The sequence below is a fragment of the Pongo pygmaeus genome, chromosome 2 (genome assembly GCF_028885625.2).
Source record: "Pongo pygmaeus isolate AG05252 chromosome 2, NHGRI_mPonPyg2-v2.0_pri, whole genome shotgun sequence".
In the NCBI taxonomy this organism is placed as follows: Eukaryota; Metazoa; Chordata; class Mammalia; order Primates; family Hominidae; genus Pongo; species Pongo pygmaeus.
In genome coordinates, this window is record NC_085930.1 from 75,423,993 (window position 1) to 75,444,914 (window position 20,922).

A 20,922-nucleotide genomic window follows, 5' to 3' on the forward strand; every position below is an offset into this window, starting at 1 on the left:
CAGGTGAGCAGGTTGTAGGTGTCTGACTTCTATAAGATGATTACACAGCCCCTATAGGCAATAAATATTCCATCTTCTATGTCTAATTTAAATAAGCATAATTAGTGTTGCTCAATAGTAACAGACAGGCGAAAGAAGAGAGGGGATGAAGTACATTCTGATGCCTGATGATGTAAAGTTTTTAGAGTATGTGGAATTAGGTCTATTGTCCTCCTCCTCCTAATAGGTGGTGGAAGCTTTTGTTACCAATACCAAAATGCCAAGTGTTTGGGGTTTGGTCTAGGTTCTGCTTTTCACTGCAGAGAAAGCCAATCACTGGGACAACAAGTATTGTCAGGGAAGAAGGCTTTAATCAGGTTCTGCAGCCAAGGAGATGGGAGATCAGTCTCAAATTCATCTGTCTCACCAACTAAAATTAGGGGTTTATGTAGCAGGGAAGAAATGTAACCATATGTGGGAAAACAGGAATTAGGGAGGGGTAAGGAAGAGAAGTTGGTCCACAGGAAGCAGGTGCTCGGTTAGGCAATAATGATGCGTGAGGGGTCTGGTGTCTCATTGTCCAGAGGTGGTGATCTGGTAAGGTTCAGTTCCTTGAAACTATCTGGGAGACCTGATGGTTGGTTTCCTGAGAAAGGAACTCAACAAATGTGACTTTCTCAAGTTTTAAGACTGGGAGGGTGAGTTTCTATGTTTATTCTAAAGAAACCATAAACATCAGTGCTATGGGACAATCTGGCCAGTTTCACTTTAATCAAGATCCAAGAGCAAGCTCTGAACATGGCCAGAAAAAGCCACAATAGGCAATGAGCAGGGCAGATGCTGGGTGGTGCCTCCAACTAACAAGTCCTGCTGTGGGCACATTCAAGGCGCCCTTGTGAAAGCTTCCAAAAATAACTGAAAGACAAAGGAACAGAAAATTGGGATCTAGTTATTCCATGGTGAAGGAGCCACTGGACATGGGGGATAGAGATGCATGAATGTTTATGTAGATATACACAAACAGCACCTTTTCTACTCACAGATTTTTCACTTTCAAATTACAGTTAAATGGGAGATAAGGCATGGCTAAAATTGTTAATAGAGGAAAAAAGTGAGTGAGAACCAGAAAAATGAAGAGAAAATATTTTCATTTCCAATTACAATTTGGTATCTCAGTATCTCACACTGTCCTTTTTTGACTTTACTTTTATCTTTCTTTGGAGATTGTCAGATTGACCCATCAAATGTAACAGGCTATTTTTCAAGGAGATATAGAGGGAAAGGAATTTTAACAGTTATCTAGAGTGGTGGCATTGAACAGGTGCGTAGAGAGTGAATAGGTTTCAGTTTAAGTGTAATACAGCAACATCGCTCATTAGAAAAAAAAATTCGATGAAAACTTACAAATTCCCCTAGATGGTTCCGAGATATCTGTCTTGCTGATCTATATTTAGTTACTACATGAAATGAATCCCTTCAATAACTGAGTGGCACATGCCAGGTCTTTCTACTGAGAATAAAATCTTCACCCCAATACTGGATTTCTTTTTTAGATTTCAAGTGGTTAATGTATGTAATGATTTATAGAATTTTTTATTTTATTGTTTTTTTTGAGATGGAGTCTTGCTCTGTCACCCAGGCTGGAGTACAGTGGTGTGATCTCGTCTCAGTGCAAACTCTGCCTCCCAGGTTCAAGCGATTCTCCTGCCTCAGCCTCCTGAGTAGCTGGGACTACAGGTGCATGCCACCACGCCCAGCTAATACATATATATACATTTTTTTTCTATATTTTTAGTAGAGATGGGGTTTCACTGTATTAGTCAGGATGGTCTCGATCTCCTGACCTCATGACCTACCCGCCTCGGCCTCCCCAAGTGCTGGGATTACAGGCCTGAGCCACTGTGCCTGGCCCCAGAATTTTTCAAAAACTAATATCCTTCTTTAGTTTCCAAAACTATTATAGCATTGAGTAAGTTCTGAAAGCATTTTTTCAAATTTTTCAAAAACTAATATCCTTCTTTAGTTTCCAAAACTATTATAGCATTGAATAAGTTCTGAAAGAACATTTTTAGGAAGGAATACTTATTTGCTATATTAAACAAATATTGCCGCATACACAAATATTTTCTGCTACTTAAGAAAAATTTTTAAAAACTGTAATTCTCCAGCATTGAGACTTTCAGCAGTGTTTGCATTATAGACTAGTTCAAATGGAGTAATATCTAAGAGAAAATACCACAGACTGAATGTTAAGATATTTATACATATAAGCTAATACATTTTTCATTTAACTACAGAGTGGAAGCTAATACATTTGTGTAGTGAAACTAATACATTTTTAATTCCTTAAATGCATAGTAGATAGTTCCAGAGTTACTAATGAATTTACATGAAATTCTCCGAAGAACTCACAAACAATTTAAATTGTTTCCCAACCACTATGTTTATCTGTTCTTGTAAGGGATAGGATATCATTTGTAGAGAGTAGGCAAGCATTTCTTCATCTACAATATCAACAATGTTGAAAGGTAATGGAACTTAAAGTAGAAAATAGAAAATGCGTGTTTCCACTATACTACTTTACTCTCAGTATCCCATTTCTTCCTTTTATTTCCTGACAAGTGACGAGCAAATGCTTTTCTTCCTTTTTCTCCTTCTTAACAGGAGGTAGATTTTGAGGTCAAGAGCAAAGACCAAGTGACTTTCTGAATTAACCTCATGCCAGCAAGGTTATGAACCGGTGCTTCTGCTTTCTTAAAGACCTTTACAGGCGGCAGACTACTGTGAGTGTGGAGAGGATATTTTGGATCTAGCTGTTTTTGTGATTACATTATCATCACTAATAAAATAGACATTAAAGATGTCTTTAGAAATATCCTCACCTAATTAAAAGATCTACTGCATTTTCACAATGGATTTAAGCCCCAAATCAAGCTTGACTTTCTGTATAAACATGAGAAACCTATGTGTTTATGGACCCAAAGTCCACCATGCTGAAGTCCTCACAATTTACAATCAGACAATGTGTAGACATCTCTGTTTATTAAACATGTACAGGAGCAGAATTCGGACGCATAGCACTGAATGTAACTAATGAAGTGTGATAAAGAGTTTTAGGAGTTTATCTGTTCCTAAAATGTTCTTGATGAATCCAGTGCCTAGCTAGCAGGCAAGGGCAGTGATTGTTCTGCACCCTGGGTGGGAGCATCATTTATGTTGTGTTTTATGTGAAAAGTGCTCCCAGCTGTTGTAGCCTTCGTGGGGCTATAGCTAAAGTTTGCATGACTGGACTCCTATTTACAAATGGCTGATGATTTCACTACCTTAAATAATTCTTTGGAATACAGAAACAACATGGAGAAGACTATTTATAAAAATCAACTTGAAGCAAAAGGCAGATAGTGTACAACCTTAGATTGTATATATAATTTACATATGTTATAAATAGATATTATATAAATGTATATATAAATTATATATATAAAATATAAATTATATATACTATTACTTGTAATTTTTCAATCAACATTTCTTAAGGAAAATGCAAAGCTAGATAGTTAAAAGCATTTGAGGTCTTTAAATCCTGATTTTAAAGACCCTGGGGAATTTACTCAGCTTTTCTGAGGCACACCTGAGCTTCATCACTCATAACACAAAGACAGTGATGACATATACCTTGTGCAGTGTCATGAGAATTATTAAGTGCAGAGTTCATGCAATGTGGCTGGCATATAGTAAGTGCTAAAGGAATGTGAGGTCTTTATCTCTACTTGGTACAATATTTTGGCACCATTGGTGAATTTAACTTATGTGAGTTAAATCACACCCTAAGAGGCTCAAGGATAATGCTGTTCAGGGTTCTCTCAATGTCAATACTATGCCCCACAGTGAGCATGAGAAGAGAGACATAAATGTGAAACTCTTTGAGTAAGTCTTGATCTCTTCATGCCTCTCAATGCCATGTTGAGTGTAATTCTGGTGTATGAAAGAATATATTTTACATACAACATGACCCCTGAGGATAGGAAAAGTCCTTTATCTAATGCTCAACTGAAAAACAGCCATTTTTTTCCAGTGTTATGAAGAAATTCGGAAGTGTTGGGTTTACTAAAATGTAATATGTCAGTTTCCAAGATGGGCTTTACCTAAAAGGTTTTGAAAACCAATGTTGTCTATGCACAGTTTTTAGAAATGAGACTCTAAATAAGATATGACTGCACTAGGTAGAAAATGTACCAGATGAGCACTAGAGGAATTAAACAAGTAGAAAAATACAGTCTCTGTCTTTTAAGAGATTACAGATCAGGAGAGAGGTAAACAAAGTGTGGCTGCAGAAGATATATATCTATATATCTATCTATATATATATATCTTCTGCAGCCACATATATACACACACACACGTGTGTGTGTGTGCATATGTGTGTTTTGAGACAGGGTCTTGCTCTGTCCCCCAGGGTGAAGTGCAGTGGTGCAATCATGGCTCACAACAGCCCTCAACTCCTTAGCTCGAGAGATCCTCTCACCTCAGCCTGCTAAGTAGGTAGGATTACAGGTGCATGCCACCATGCCCAGATAATTTTTAAGTTTTTTGTAGAGATAGGGTCTCCCTATGTTGCCCAAGCTGGTCTTGAACTCTTGGGTTTAAGCGATTTTCCCATCTTGGCCTCCCGACACTCTAGGATTACAGGTGTGAGCCATCATGCCTGGCCAGAAATGATTTTTAATACTGCAAAAACTTTGAACTCTTACTTACTTGGTTTGAATTTTACTTTACCTAAGGCATATTTGTTAACCTGACTTCTGTTTCTTCAAATTAAAAAAAAAACTTTAAAATTATTTACATAGGAAGCCCTTAATATGGTACCTGGTACATTATCAAAACTATGATCATCGGGACTTGAAAACCGGTATAGAACCAGATGGTGGACATGACTGAACCAATCTCATGCTCTGAATGGTACTGGCGATGACTGGTGGGTCTTGTATAGTACATGGTAACTCTTAAGGGGTATTTTGTTTTCATTGCATTATGTGTTGTTTTTAATGTCAAATTTGCTTTCTTCTTCTAGTACATATGAACATCCAGCTAATCTCTGGGGGTTACTAAATCATTTGTGAGGTTCACTAACAGAAGCATTCTGTTAACTGCATATGGCTATTACATAATAAATGAAGTCTTTGAAAACTAAATATTCATCACAATAATCCATCACACTATATGGATTTTAACCTTAGAGTAACTACTTTCCTTTTTCCCCCTCAAGCTAATTTCCTGACCTAGTGACCTTTGCTTTCTAGCAGTCAGAAATAACAAATATGGAAATAAAGCATTAAGCACTGCATCAGGGCTATTGCTCTTAGAAAACATTGTTAAGACTTAATTTCTGGAGAACAGATGAGAGATTTTGCCTTATAATATTACTACTCCCACTTCCACCAATATAGATTGAGATCTGATGGGAATGAAAGAAAACTTTTATAACTTGGTCAACTGATTATAAGTTGAGGTTTGGTAAGATGCAAGTAAAATATACATTTTGAATAAACTTAAAATTTACTTGATCAAGTACAGACAATGCCTGTCTTCACACAGGTAAATCTTTAAAGCTAATAAGATTTCTGTATTATGAATATTTACATAATTTTAAATTTTACACATTTTTTAAACAAGAACGCTACTCAACAAATCCTAGTATTCCTAAGATTTTATTAAACATATAGTACACACACACACACACACACACACACACACACACTCCCTTAATAAAGAGATAGGGATATACCATACTAATTCCTCTCAAATTTTACTATAATTACAGAGAAGAAGATTTAACAATATTAAGTTATAGTTTCTCAGTATTATTTATGATTCGTGTACTAATAAGAAATGGGAATGTATTGGGCTTGTCAAGCCAATAGGTAACATAAAGCAATAGTCAGCAAGCTTTTTCCTTAAGTATATGTTTTAGTAAGATAGATATATAGATTGTAAATATTTTAGGCTCAGATTCTTTGTTTTGAGACAGGGTCTCACTCTGTCACCCAGGCTGGAGTACAGTAGCAGGATCTTGGCTCACCGCAACCTCTGCCTCCCAGGTTCAAGCAATTCTCCCACCTCAGCCTCCTGAGTAGCTGGGACTACAGTTGTGTATCACCATGCCCGGCTAATTTTTGTTGTATTTTTTGGCACAGATGGTGCTTCCCCATGTTGGCCAGGCTGGTCTTGAACTCCTGACCTCAAGTGATCCACCAGCCTTGGCCTCCCAAAGTGCTGAGATTACAGGCATGAGCCACTGCACAAAGCCTTCAGATGGTTTTGTGGCTTTTTTTGCTCCTTTACAACTTCTCAATGCTGCTATTGTTGTGTGACAACAGTCATAGACAACACATAAACCAATGAATATGGTTGTGTGTTCCAATGAAACTTCATTTACAAAAGCAGGTAGAGAGGCAGATTCGGCTCAAGGTCCTACTTTTCTGGCTCCAGGTAAAGAGAAATGATAACTTAGCAGAGGATGAAAGTTATATTAATGAGAAACACAGAGAAAACCCTCAAATTGAGTTTCTGTGGCAGGTTGGGCTGGCGGGAAATGTCCATGGATTAATACTAGTTTGTGGCATAACTGATATCAGAGTATCATGAAGTCTCTAGTAATCTACAAGATTCCCCTTTAGAAAACAAACAAACAAACAAACAAACAAACAGAATAACACAGTATCAGTACAAGCAGGCACCACGTATTATACAGTCAACCGATTTTGATTATGACAAAAGCTAGAGAGATGTATCAGGAATATTAGTGGCCTAAAGAAGAACCATGGACTGTGGAAAACTAAGAAAGCTGGTGCTATAACTTAGGCTTTCTATTTTCTTATAAAGTCATGTCACCAGTCTCCAAGGCTGGCAGCACCCCCAGCAAGGACCAGAAGTCAGTCTGTGAACCTAGAATGGGAAGGAACAGGGTTAAAATTCTTCACTAGAAAATAGAAAATCAAATTCAGAAACCAAGTGGTGATTACCGGACTTGGGAAAATTGAATATTTGAAAAGTATTTATTTTAAAATTAGATGCTGCATTAGCCTGCTCAGGCTGCCATGACAGAATTCCACCGAGTGGGTTGCTTAAACAACAGAAATTTATTTTCTCACAGTTCTGGAGGCTGTAAGTCCAAGACTGAGGTGCCAACAGGATTGGTTTCTGGTGAGGGCTCTCTTCCTGGCTTGCAGATGACCACCTTCTCTTTGTGTCCTCACAGGGCGTTTTCTGTGTATGTATCCCTGGTGTCCCTTTCCCTTATTATAAAGACAGCAATCCTGTTGGATTGGTGCCACACCCTTATGACCTCATAGTCACATTTGGGGGTTAAGGCTTCAATTTGGTGGGGGACATTCGGTCTGTAACATAAGTCCCTTTCAGATACCATTTCTTAAGACAAAATTTCACTACAGCTACGGACAATTGACCAAATTAAATTATTCTGAAGGTCCACCATAACAGCAGTTGGATTTTTACTCAAATAGGCCTTCTAATCTATTTGCCACACAACTGGGGAAGCTTTTCTCAGACAAATTATATCATGAGTAAAAAATAAACAAAAAAACCCTTTTGGGTTATATCCAGTTCCAAATTATTACAATCCAGAAAATAATTTTGAGATTAAAAACCACTTTCTTGGTTATGTCCAGTACTGAATTATCACAAGATTGCGTTTCTTTCAAAATGGCAGTTACCACTGTCTATAAATCAGACAGGCAACTACAGGTTGAAGGATGTTCAACTGATTTTGGAGATTCAGATCTGATTTCTTTCTAATTTGAGAGAATAGAGAGCTTTGTTCTCATTTCACCGACACTGATAAAGGCAACTAGAAAAGAAAATCCCACTTCATCACTCCCTACTGATGGCAATCAGAGAAATTTGTAAATCTTCTCTCAGTAGTCACTTAGATTGGCACAAAACTACATCAGATATCCATTGCATTCTATCGAGAGTGGAAAATATTCTCATAAATCAAACCTGTTAAAGGCTTTTTTCTTGCCCAAGATCACAACATTGTGGAATAGCAAAGTTGATCTCTAAAGCCATTTCTCTTAAGGTATCCTACTCCGGCTCCCACACGCACAGCTACAGCCTCCTGCCCCTGCTGCTCAGTGTTCCTGTGGCGACCTCCTACCTGGCTGCCTCACAATTGCTTTCCCGAGGTCAAATTCCCTCTCATCTGTTACTTTGGAAAGCAGCTGAAAAAATAACTTCTGCTAAAAGGGGTACCGATCAAAACTGTCTTAATATGCTGAGGCTCCTCCAGGCATTTGTGGTTTAGAAGGTAATGCTGGAGGAAAAATGGCTTACAATGGAAGGGGTGACAATTAATGGAGGCACTCACTAGCCCAAAAGGGGAAATATGTCTAGCTATAGAAGCCAGTTCAGCCACCTCTCAAATTATACTACAAAGCAAGTCCCTCATCAATTTGTACACAAAAATGTCACCTCCAGGATAATTCAACAATGGCAGAAAACTTGATAACTACAACTTTGGTGATTACTTGACGACAGAACAAAATCTAAATGAATATCTTCAATTAAAGTATGTTAAATGTTAATCTGTTAATTAATCCTGATTCATAATAAATTTGTTTTAATAAACAAGCTTTGATGCGTTTGTAGGGAAAAATGACAGTTGGCCAGGCACGGCGGCTCACGCCTGTAATCCCCGCACTTTGGGAGGTCGAGGCAGGAGGATCATGAGGTCAGGAGATTGAGACCACCCTGGCTAACACGGTGAAACCCCGTCTCTACTAAAAACACAAAAAATTAGCCAGGTGTGGTGGCAGGCACCTGTATTCCCAACTACTTGGGAGGCTGAAGCAGGAGAATGGCCTGAACCCAGGAGGCGGAGCTTGCAGTGAGCCAAGATCGCGCTACTACACTCCAGCCTGGCCAACAGAGCGAGACTCCATCTCAAAAAAAAAAAAAAAAAAAAAAAAGTTAATGGCAACATCCCTCATGTAGATGACAGAGCCCTGTTGGTAAACAAAGTTTATTGCTGCCCTAAGGTCAGTGGATTCAAGAAAAAAGAGTCAATATGTCTAAGAAAAATGGCAGCTTCATGAAATCAGATGCTGCCATAACTTGCAATAAACATTAACTTGCAAGAATGACTGGTAGGATCCATGTCAGAACTGAGTGCCTTCCAACTTAATGCAAAATTCATTTAAAAATTACTGTCTATGTGTAAACACTGTAAAACGAGTTGCACATGGTGCAAAGATGCAACATACATAGTCCTTGCCCTCAAAGTAGGGTGACCAATTTGTCCCAGGTACCTGGAGCTTGGTTTCAGCACTAAAAGTCCTGCATCCCAGGACGTCTCCCAACTTCAGCCAAACCAGGATGGTTAGATATCCTACCTCAACAACATGTTCAGACTAGTAAGAAGATGAGGCAAAAATCAAATTATATACGAAGAAGAGCAAAGTGGGGAGTGGGAACCAAGGGCAGACTGAGTATGGACATACAAAATACTAAGATTATAAAATGAAACACAGATAAACTTCTGTGTACTGCCCTTGAATTGCATCCTGTGATGTGGTAAATGTGAGAATGGCTATCCAGATGTGGAAGCCTAGACACTTGCTTCCTCCTCGTAACAATTTTTGTATCTCTAGCATCTAGTACAGTTGACTAAGAAAACAGACTCATTAAGTTAAATTAGAGGTGAATGCCACAGTAACATTAAACTTTTATTATCTAAAGATGCTAAGTAATCTGGGTTATCACAAGTAATTTTTCTATTTTTCTACCCACAGTGTAGCTATAGATGAAAAAATGTAAAAATAACCACTTCCAAGCCAACCCAATTCTTTCCTCTCCTTTTGGGTAATTATTTTCCCTCTTAAATGATATAAGGGGATTTTATTTAGTCCTTTTTACTCATATGAAAAATAGATTGTGGATTTTGTTTGTTTTTTGTTTTTTTTGAGATGGAGTCTTGCTCTGTCACCCAGGCCGGAGTGCCGTGGCATGATCTCCGCTCACTGCAAGCTCCACCTCCTGGGTTCATGCCATTCTCCTGCCTCAGCCTCCCAAGTAGCTGGGACTACAGGTGCCCACCACCACGCCTGGCTAATTTTTTTTTGTATTTTTAGTAGAGACGGGGTTTCACCATGTTAGCCAGGATGGTCTCAATCTCCTGACCTCGTGATACACCCACGTCGGCCTTAGATTGTGGATTTTTAAGATATAAGACACAAAGTACAATCATAAAGAAAAAACTTAACGGGCTCAACTGTGTTAATATTAAGAGCTTCTGCTCTATCAAAGGACTCCAAATAAGAGTGAAAAGGCCAGCAAGCAACTGGGAGAATACGTGTGCAACTTAAGAGAACTGGCAAAAGATAGTGTCCAGAATACACAGAACTTCTCCAAATAAGGAGACGTTTAATTGTAAATTAAAATACTGAGATATCATTTCAAACTCAAAGAATTGTCAAACAGGCAAAAGTCTGACACTGTCAAGTGTTGTCCAGAATGTGAAAGAACAGGAACAATTCGATACTGGTAGAAGAAATGTAACAACAACAATTGTTTGAAAAACAATTTAGTGTTATCTCGTGAAGCTGAGGATATAAATACCTCATAAGTCAACTCTACTTGTTAGAATCAGGTGCAGCAGGAGACATATTTAACAATATTCATAGCAGAAATTAATGATATTAGCCAAAAAAAGAGAGGATATCAATAGTAAGCGGATAGCAAATTATAGAATACCAATTCACAAATAATGATAGAAAAGTGAAAATAAGATAAACAAATTAGATCTAGTTATAGCAGCATGGATGAATCTCAGGAACTTAAGCTGAGTGAAAGAAGCAAGTCACAAGTTTCAACGTAACTCCATTCACTCAAAGTTTATATTGGGAGATACATGAGGCAAAACCATAAAAGTAATGGAATAATAAACACAAATTTCAGGATCGTGGTTACACTTGGGAGAGAAGAGACTAGTATCACAGAGGAGCATTCTGGAAACTTCAGAGCTAATGGTAAATGATAATTGGCTTAAACTGTCATTAAGTATCTGTTACATTGCTATTCTTTATACCTTAGGTATACTTTATAAGTATTCTTGTATATTGACCCAATATTTAATGAAAATAATTTTAGAATAGAATATACAAGCCATCCTATGAAGAGGTCCCAGGATGTCCAGGGTCCCAGAAGTCTGCTCTTGTGGTGTTGTGGGAGGTGTGCATGGATTTTTAGAGACCCACTACCTTTTTGGAGGATGAAGATGGTCGTGGGTTACAATTCTTATTAAGCACATGATTACAGTATGTACTGAAAACAATACTGGCAATTATGTATTAAGCACTTACTATGTATTTATACTGTTTTAAGATCTCTTTATTTCATTTAGCCTTCACCACATCCCTATAAGGTAGCTACTATTATTACTCGCATTATGAGTAAACTGAGGCTTAGGGAGATAAAATAATATATCTAGTTTCACATATCTAATTAAGTAGTACAGCTAAAATTAAGAATCAGAGGCCAGGCCCAGTGGCTCACGCCTGTAATCTCAGCACTCTAGGAGGCCGAGGTGGGTGGATCATTGAGGCCAGGAGTTCGAGACCAGCCTGGCCAACGGGGTGAAATCCTGTCTCTACTAAAAAAATACAAAAATTAGCTGGGAGTGGTGGTATGCGCCTGTAGTCCCAGCTACTGGGGAAGCTAAGGCAAGGGAATCGCTTGAACCCGGGAGGCGGAGGTCGCAGTGTGCCGAGATCACTTCTCTGCATTCCAGCCTGGGAGACAGGGTGAGACTCAGTCTCAAAAAAAAAAAAAAAGAAAAAAAAAAAGAGAATCAGAAATTCCAATTAAGAGCCAAGACTCTTAATCTCATTGCAAACTTTATCTGTGTAATACAAGGAAAGGAAATGGGAGCTGAATTAGCACTGATTAATCTGAAAAGCTTGCCACGGTCTCATGTTGACAGGCAGGTTGCAAGGTTGACAAGTAGAAGGTAAAGCATTAGTCCCCAATTAATTTTTATTCATGGTACATGCTGACTTGTGGCAAAATATATTGTACTGAATATATCGAAGTAGAAATTTTTCTCTCTCAAGCTTTCTAAAAATTAAATTCTTAAAAAGCTGAATCTCACCTAACATTAAAAACAGAATCGACCATAAGAGTTCACACTTTTTGTTTGTTTGTTTGTTTGTTTGTTTGTTTCCTGGACCCTTTTAGTGCACTGGTGAAACCTATGAATGCTTTTTCAGGATAGTATTTTCTAGTGCATAAAATAACACACACAGAATTACAAAGACAACAATTTATACTGAAGAACAATTATAAAAGTATTTTCAAATTTTGTAATAAAATATATGTTTCTAGTGGTAAATGTAATAGCTACTGAAATTTCAAAGTAGTGAATGGCATAAACAATGTTTTGAGATACATGTAATAACTATTGTATATGAAGAAATCAATCAGTGACTTCTGGTAGTGGTAAAGCCACTGTAACTGATCAAAATTCCATGATTATCTCATTAATAATCGAAGAAACAGCTAAATTTCAGTAAATGGTTAATGAAAAGAGAGGTTTTTTTTTTTTTCTTCTATGTGTGAGGCCTGGTTAAGAAACCCTGACCTACTGTATCTTGTTTTGCTTCTCCAAACTCACTTCCTTTTGACTGATCTGGATTTCCTAGTCAGGGGACACTCTACTCTGTTCTCTTTACTGTTTCATTCAGGCTGATACACATATTATTGTTTTCCACTCTGTATTCCCAAGCCCTATGATGTATTCAAGTTACCGTGTTACTGCAGTGGTTTCTATGCTTGCCCTTTCACCAGAGAGAGCAGTTTTATGATTCATCATTCATGCCACACAACCCTCTCTCCTAATATATAAGTTTGACAAAAGGCAGAGCACTTTGGGAACTAGCATTCATCATGCTTGTTTGCACAAACCTGATTTATGTTTACCTATCTTCTGACCTCCCCTGCCCGCCTTCTCTCTAGATTCCGGTAGGAAGCTCCACAGTAACAGCTAAATATCATCCCAAAGCCTAGGTAAAACTGCTGTGTGGTTGGATAAGGATTAATAGCATACCACCAGAATATCTGTGCAGTGATCCATAAAACTCAGAAATGATTGCTGTGCTTCAGGATGAGGAGTTAAAATGACAAAAATATATGGACCATGAATGGGCAAAACAAGGGGGTAGAAAATCAGGGAAAAAAACCATGAGGATAAAAATGAAAAAAAAATTAGTCTCAATAAAGGATCTTTCAAGAAGCTAATATTTACTATTTGCAGGCCCACCAGAATATCACTTTTGAAAAACGTGAAGATGAAAGGATTTTGTCATATTTCCATGAGCAGAGAAGTAGTTTTCTACAATGCTTTGCAGCATTTATTAAGGTGAGAGTAAATATGCCCCCACAACACAGCATGGATTTCTGATGTCACCCTTTCCTTTTCAGGTAACTCCTTGATAGCTACAGAAAAACTACTTTATTATGTGTATATGCAGAATTAGTATTTGGTAAAAAAGAAAAGTAGCTATATGCTTCCATCATTCTCATATGACCTATTTTTCACACAAGGAAATCTAATCCCTAAGAGTGCTGGCTTTTGAGTCAGAGTACACCAGTCTCAGATCTCAGCTTTTCCACACGAGCTGTGTGATCTTGCATGAAATATCTACTTATCTGAGTTTCTGTTACTTCATCTGTAAATGGATATATTAACACACATCCTTACATGGTTGCTTTAGGTAGGCTAAGATAATGTATATGAAGAACTCAAAAGGTCTGGCGAACGTTAAAACATTCAATGAACAGTACTAATTATTATTTCTCCATAATTGCCCCCATGTTCCAGATTTTTCAGACAACTCCTCTGCTTCAAAACTTGCTTGTCCAGCTGAGTGTGGTGGCTCACACCTGTAATCCCAGCAAGCTTTGGGAGGCCGAGGTGGGTGGATCACCTAAGGTCAGGAGTTCGAGACCAGCCTGTCCAACTCGTCGCTACTAAAAATACAAAAAATTAGCTGGGTGTGGTGGCACACACTTGTAATCCCAATTACTTTGGGAGTTGAGGCACGAGAATCACTGGAACCCGGGTGGCAGAAGTTGCAGTGAGCAGAGATGTCAAAAAAGTAACATCACGTTTACTGCAGCCAGGTGTCCAGTAATGCTGCTCTGGCAGACTGAAGTCTTTATATTCTTGTCCAAAGGAGACTATGTTTTCAGCTGGACTTTCATCTGGAAGTTATTCTTCCCACCAAAAGGTAATAAATATTAAATCTCATCCCACTGCCATAGTGAGTACAGGATACATAACCAAAAGCAGAATCTAGAAACAGCGAAGCAAAAGACAGGCATGCAGAGCAAGGGTAGACTGAGAGAAAGCGGTGTTTTCCAACAATTAGAACAGAGATGGAACTGAAATTGCCTGAGCAATCTCTCTGGAAAAGGATCCCTTAATGTGAATTTCCTGCACTGAAATATGTAGCAAGGCTGCAGTTCTGCAGAGCACACCAAGAGTCTGGTTATCAAGAAGCAGCATGACAGCACATAATGGTCTGCTGCAAGTATCATGCTGGACACATAAAAGATGCCAGAGAGGACATCAATCTTCTGAGAAGCTAAATCAGAATGAGGCTCATTCTCCTGGCCATACCTGCTTGAGACTCTCACAAATTCTTTTGTGAAATGGAATTAATATCACAGCCCACTGAAAAATGTTGCTTACAACTGTATAAATTAAATGCATATACATTGTATTTCGTTCTCATTCCATGGGGTTCATTAAGTCACTCCCCACTTAATATTTTGGTGTTTTATTTTTAATTTTTTTTATTATACTTTAAGTTCTGAGGTACATGTGCAGAACATGCAGGCTTGTTACATACGTATACGTGTGCCATGGTGGTTTGCTGCACCCATCAACCGGTCACCTACATTAGGTATTTTTCCTAATGCTATCCCTCCACTAGCCCCCCATCCCCCGACAGGCCCCGGTGTGTGACGTTCCCCTTACTGTGACCTGTGACCACGTGTTCTCATTGTTCAACTCCCACTTATAAGTGAGAACATGCAGTGTTTGGTGCTTTTATAAGACACAAAGGTTAAGACCTCTCCAGGTGTTATCACAAACAATTACTCAGATGAAGTAGAACACATCTGACGATTAGAATAAAACTTCTGGAAAGGAGCATAGGCAGAACAGAATACTTCCTTCCAGAATGTGTTGAGGCAGACTCAGTCTAGTTCCCTTGCTGCATGTTATACTTTCATATACATTAGCGATGAGGAGGTGAGGAGGAAGAGGCGAGAACAGGGGGGTGCTTATGTTAATTGAGAACTTTCTCTGTGTCCAGCAACATGCCAAGATTTTTGCAGGACCTGTCTAAGTCAACTTTCCAGGCAAGCTTATAAGGCAAGTATTATTTTCATTATTTCATTTTACAAAGGATGAAATTAAGATTTGGTGAGTTAAAATAACCTATTCAGCCTCAAATATGTACTTTCTAGAGCCAAATTTCAAGTCTTTCTTATTTCATGTTTAGGTTTGTGTCTTTTAAATGTATAGTCTCCTTTTGTTCAACATCCAGAAGAGGATCCAAAAGGAAAAATCACACCTAACCAACTTTAATTTTTAACACAGGCATTCTGGAATTAGACTGCTTTGTTTCAAAGGAAGAATAATTACACAGGAGGGGGGGCTGTTATAGAGTCCAGTGATGTGCATATTTCTGTGTAAATGAGGTTTTCAGATTTTCTAAAGTCTGATTTATTCCGCACACAAGGACATTCTTGTGTAAAGAGATTCTTCACTGAAAGCCAAGCAATTATAAAGGATTAAACTCAACCTGTGGCAATATTTATTTTATACAGCTAAATCTTTTATGAGTAGAATAAAGGTATGAGGCTAATATTTTATGACATAACCTATTCTATAACCTAGATTTCTATGGACCCTTAATAAATAAATAAATAAATATATATATATATATATATATTTTTTTTTTGGATACAGGGTCTCCCTCTGTTCCCCAGGATGGAGCACAGTGGCATGATCATGGCTGACTGCAGCCTCAGCCTGCTGGGCTCAGGTGATCCTCCTACCTTAGCCTCCCATGTAGTTGGGACTACAGGCACATGCCACCATGCCTGGCTTATTTTTTGTATTTTCATAGATACAGGGTTTTGCTGTGTTGCCCAGGCTGGTCTTGAACTCCTGCGCTCAGGCAATCCACCTACCTCAGCTTCCTCAAGTGCTGAGATTAAGGTGTGAGCCCCTGCCTCCAGCCTGAATGCCTATCTTAAATTCAAAACCACTTTCTGCATCACCAAAGTAACTGAGCTAAAGTAAGTGAGAAGTAAAATACGATTTCATATGGTATGGCATTGGCCTGCTTTTAAACATTTAATCTTAATATAATCAAATGAATGACTGGCTTACCTCCAATTTGTACAGCTCTCCAGGGACTGGGACAGAGTATATTACTACTTAGGTACATATTTGAAGAGATACTTTCATTTATGCCAGGGGAAAAAAGTACCAGGTACAGAAACAAAGCATAGCCTCTATCTTAGAAACAACCGATTCTAAAACTGAAAAGGGTTAAAGTCATGAGCTCTGAGTACTGATGAGGAAAATCAAGGCACAACAAATGCACTGCAATGTTTTGTGAACAGAGAGGATATAAGCAGTTGCATTCCTGGTAGTCTGTCTATGTTGCATTATTAGCAGATCTGATCAGTACAAAAAACATTTCAAGGAAAAAGTGCTTGTTCCCTCACGTTCTTCATCAGGCAAATAAAAAGACCTCTCCCTAAGGATTTAAAGAAGAGTCCTGAAATTTGCTATGTGATATCCTAGAACTAAGTTCTACAGGACTTGCTCCTTCTCTCATTACTTAACTAAATAGTTCTTCTGATGTCCATCATTTTACAATTATGATCCAACAGCCACCCTTTGTCTCTGATAAACAATTTTGAAAGACTCTAAGAGATAATAGAAACACAAAATAAAGGTATATACAGAAGCTGCAAATATTTTCCCCATAGATGGATAATGGAATGTTTTGAATCCATTCTTCAAGATATTCATTTGAAAATATTTACAATCAATGCAATTTCTAGGTTGCTTCTGTGCCTTTCAATCAATGTCTATTGCTAGCACAAGCCTGGTGTTTTTAGTCATAGGCCAGCTGGTAGTAAGAGCCCAAGAACGGAATTTCATTTACATTTGATCCTGATGAAAACTGTTTTGGGAATCATGATATTTTCTTTTCTTTTATACTTTGCTTCTGCACTTATTTAGTATGTGCTTCTGAGATGACAGGGAGTAGCCTAAAGGATGCTGAAGACACAAAGTAAAAAAGGCAGGGTCCCTGCCCTTAAAGAACTTACACTTTATGAAGAGATACTCAAGTAAACAGAAACTCTCAGGCAATATGAGTACTACTGTCTCATTATTATAAAGGCCCAACAGAGAGGTATAAGGTCAAGGAACATATCCTGTATTTTACAGATAACTGGTTTGGTGAGCCTAAATAATTTCCCAGTCTCTGCAATGATCTGTTGGAAGATCTATCACTTCTAACCTAAGTCTCCAGATTCCAAACTTACCACTCCTTCCACAATACCAGGTTGCCAATGTGTCTGAAAATACCTGACATTTTTAAGAGAAGTATGTCAGAGCAGATACAAATTGTTTTATTAGATTGGAACACTGAATGAAACATTGTAGGTTTCACTAATGATAAACAATTGAAGCCATATGATATGAACAATATTGATAATCAAAATTTCCAGTAGGAGATACTGATTAAATAAGATCAATGACTCCAGAGCCTGAGTGACTGTGTTAATTATCCCCGCTGTGCTACTATTTGGGGCACCTTGAGCAAACTGTTTAATTTATGAGCCTCAGTTTCTCAGTTTCTGGAATAGGATCAATATACCTATCTCATAGGTTGTTGTAAAAATGAAGTGAGTGTGTATATACATGTACACATGGATGCTCATTTACTTTTTAAAACAATCTTATAGAATAGATATTTATATTGGATGTCCCATACATAGCTTATTTATATAGAGCAAACATTTGTATTAATATGTGTATACATAAACATGTATATATACAAAATGTATAATGATATATGTACATACACACATATTTACACATATACACATATTATACATACATACACACATATACACATGTACATATATTATTTATACACATATACATGCATATTCCATATATATATATATACACACCCACATTTAATTTTTACAACACTTTCTATGTTCCAGGAATTGTTCTAAGAACTGTTTTCCATCACTTTCTATGTGCCAGGATGGTTCTAAGCATTATCCATTCCCACCTACCTATCCCATATTATATGTAAACATGTATCTATTCTAAGCACTACATATACAGTGTTTAAGGCACTGTCCTAAGTGTGTGGATAGTGCTCAGGATAGTTCCTGGAACATAGAAAGTGATGGCTGCTATTTTACTTAATATTTTCTACTTCCTTTCAACAAATCATTATCCATCTCTTGGAAATTTCAAATAATTGTTGTAATGTGTTCAATATGACAAATATTTTTTATATGCATACTTATCTAAATCTCAAATACAAGTGTTTGCCCATTTCCAACTTTTTGAAAATGACATCATCTTGCACAGAGATTATAACTGAGAAGAAATAGAGACATTATCATTATGAAAGAATCCTTGTATTCCTTGAATTAGCCATGAGAGAACTATCCCTTAAAAAAAAAGGGCATTTCTCAGGTAGGCCACCAGTGGCTCACACCTGTAATCCCAGCACTTTGGGAGGCCGAGACAGGCGGATCACCAGGTCAAGAGATCAAGACAATTGTGGCCAACATTGTGAAACTCCGTCTGTACTAAAAGTACAAAAAAATTAGCTGGACATGGTGGCACATGCCTGTATTCCCAGCTACCTGGGAGGCTGAGGCAGGCAAATCACTTGAATCCGGGAGGTGGAGGTTGCAGTGAGCCAAGATCATGTCGCTGCACTCCAGCCTGGGCAACAGTGAGAGACTCTGTCTCAAAAAAAAGAAAAAAAAAAAGGCATTTCTCTAAAGATCAGTGATATTGAGCTTTTTTTCATATGTTTGTTGGCTACATAAATGTCTTCTTTTGAGATGTGTCTGTTCATATTCTTTGCTCACTTTTTGATGGGGTTGTTTTTTTCTTGAAAATTTGTTCCTTTGCCCACTTTTTGATGGGGTTTTTTGTTTTTTTCTTGTAAATTTGTTGGAGTTCATTGTAGATTCTGGATATTAGCCCTTTGTCAGATGAGTAGGTTGCGAAAATTTTCTCCCATTTTGTAGGTTGCCTGTTCACTCTGATGGTAGTTTCCTTTGCTGTGCAGAAGCTCTTTAGTTTAATTAGATCCCATTTGTCAATTTTGGCTTTTGTTGCCGTTGCTTTTGGTGTTTTAGACATGAAGTCCTTGCCCATGCCTATGTCCTGAATGGTAATGCCTAGGTTTTCTTCTAGGGTTTTGATGGTTTTAGGTCTAACATTTAAGTCTTTAATCCATCTTGAATTGATTTTTGTATAAGGTGTAAGGAAGGGATCCAGTTTCAGTTTTCTACATATGGCTAGCCAGTTTTCCCAGCACCATTTATTAAATATGGAATCCTTTCCCCATTTCTTGTTTTTGTCAGGTTTGTCAAAGATCAGATAGTTGTAGATATGTGGCATTATTTCTGACGGCTCTGTTCTGTTCCATTGATCTATATAACAGACACTTCTCAAAAGAAGACATTTATGCAGCCAAAAAACACATGAAAAAATGCTCACCATCACTGGCCATCAGAGAAACGCAAATCAAAACCACAATGAGATACCATCTCACACCAGTTAGAATGGCAATCATTAAAAAGTCAGGAAACAACAGGTTCTGGAGAGGATGTGGAGAAATAGGAACACTTTGACACTGTTGGTGGGACTGTAAACTAGTTCAACCCTTGTGGAAGTCAGTGTGGCGATTCCTCAGGGATCTAGAACTAGAAATTCCATTTGACCCAGCCATCCCATTACTGGGTATATACCCAAAGGACTATAAATCATGCTGCTATAAAGACACATGCACACGTATGTTTATTGCGGCATTATTCACAATAGCAAAGACTTGGAACCAACCCAAATGTCCAACAATGATAGACTGGATTAAGAAAATGTGGCACATATACACCATGGAATACTATGCAGCCATAAAAAATGATGAGTTCACGTCCTTTGTAGGGACATGGATGAAATTGGAAATCATCATTCTCAGTAAACTATCGCAAGAACAAAAAACCAAACACCACATATTCTCACTCATAGGTGGGAATTGAACAATGAGAACACATGGACACAGGAAGGGGAACATCACACTTCGGGGACTGTTGTGGGGTGGGGGGAGGGGGGAGGGATAGCATTGGGAGATATACCTAATGCTAGATGACGAGTTGGTGGGTGCAGCGCACCAGCATGGCACATGTATACATATGTAACTTACCTGCACGTTGCGCACATGTACCATAGAGCCTAAAGTATAATAATAATGATAATAATAAAAAAGAAAAAAAAACCCATGAGGAATTTAATAGTAATCAAATTGATAAAATAATAGAGGTAATGTACTCTTTTACTAAACTATGAATAAATACAAGTCAAGAACGAAAAAAAAAAAAAAGAAAATTTGTTCCTTGTAGATGCTGAATATTAGGACTTTGTCACATGGGTAGATTGCAAAAATTTTCTCCCATTCTGTAGGTTGCCTGTTCACTCTGATGATAGTTTATTTTGCTGTGCAGAAGCTCTTTAGTTTAATTAGATCCCATTTGTCAATTTTGGCTTTTGTTGCCATTGCTTTTGACATTGTCGTC

General features: G+C 37.9%; 1 protein-coding gene across 3 annotated transcripts in view; it reads right to left on the reverse strand.

The window, feature by feature from the left end:
• Positions 1-20,922, reverse strand: part of LOC129033762 (contactin-4) — a 988,873-nt gene that overhangs the window by 432,717 nt on the left and 535,234 nt on the right. The window contains exon 1 of one of the 3 annotated variants that reach the window (XM_054482751.2): positions 7,131-7,271. The exons of the other annotated variants lie outside the window; for them this stretch is intronic. The gene's annotated coding sequence lies outside the window, so the exon portion shown is untranslated. Of the gene's footprint in view, positions 1-7,130; positions 7,272-20,922 lie in introns of those variants that run through there. 3 annotated transcript variants of the gene reach the window in all.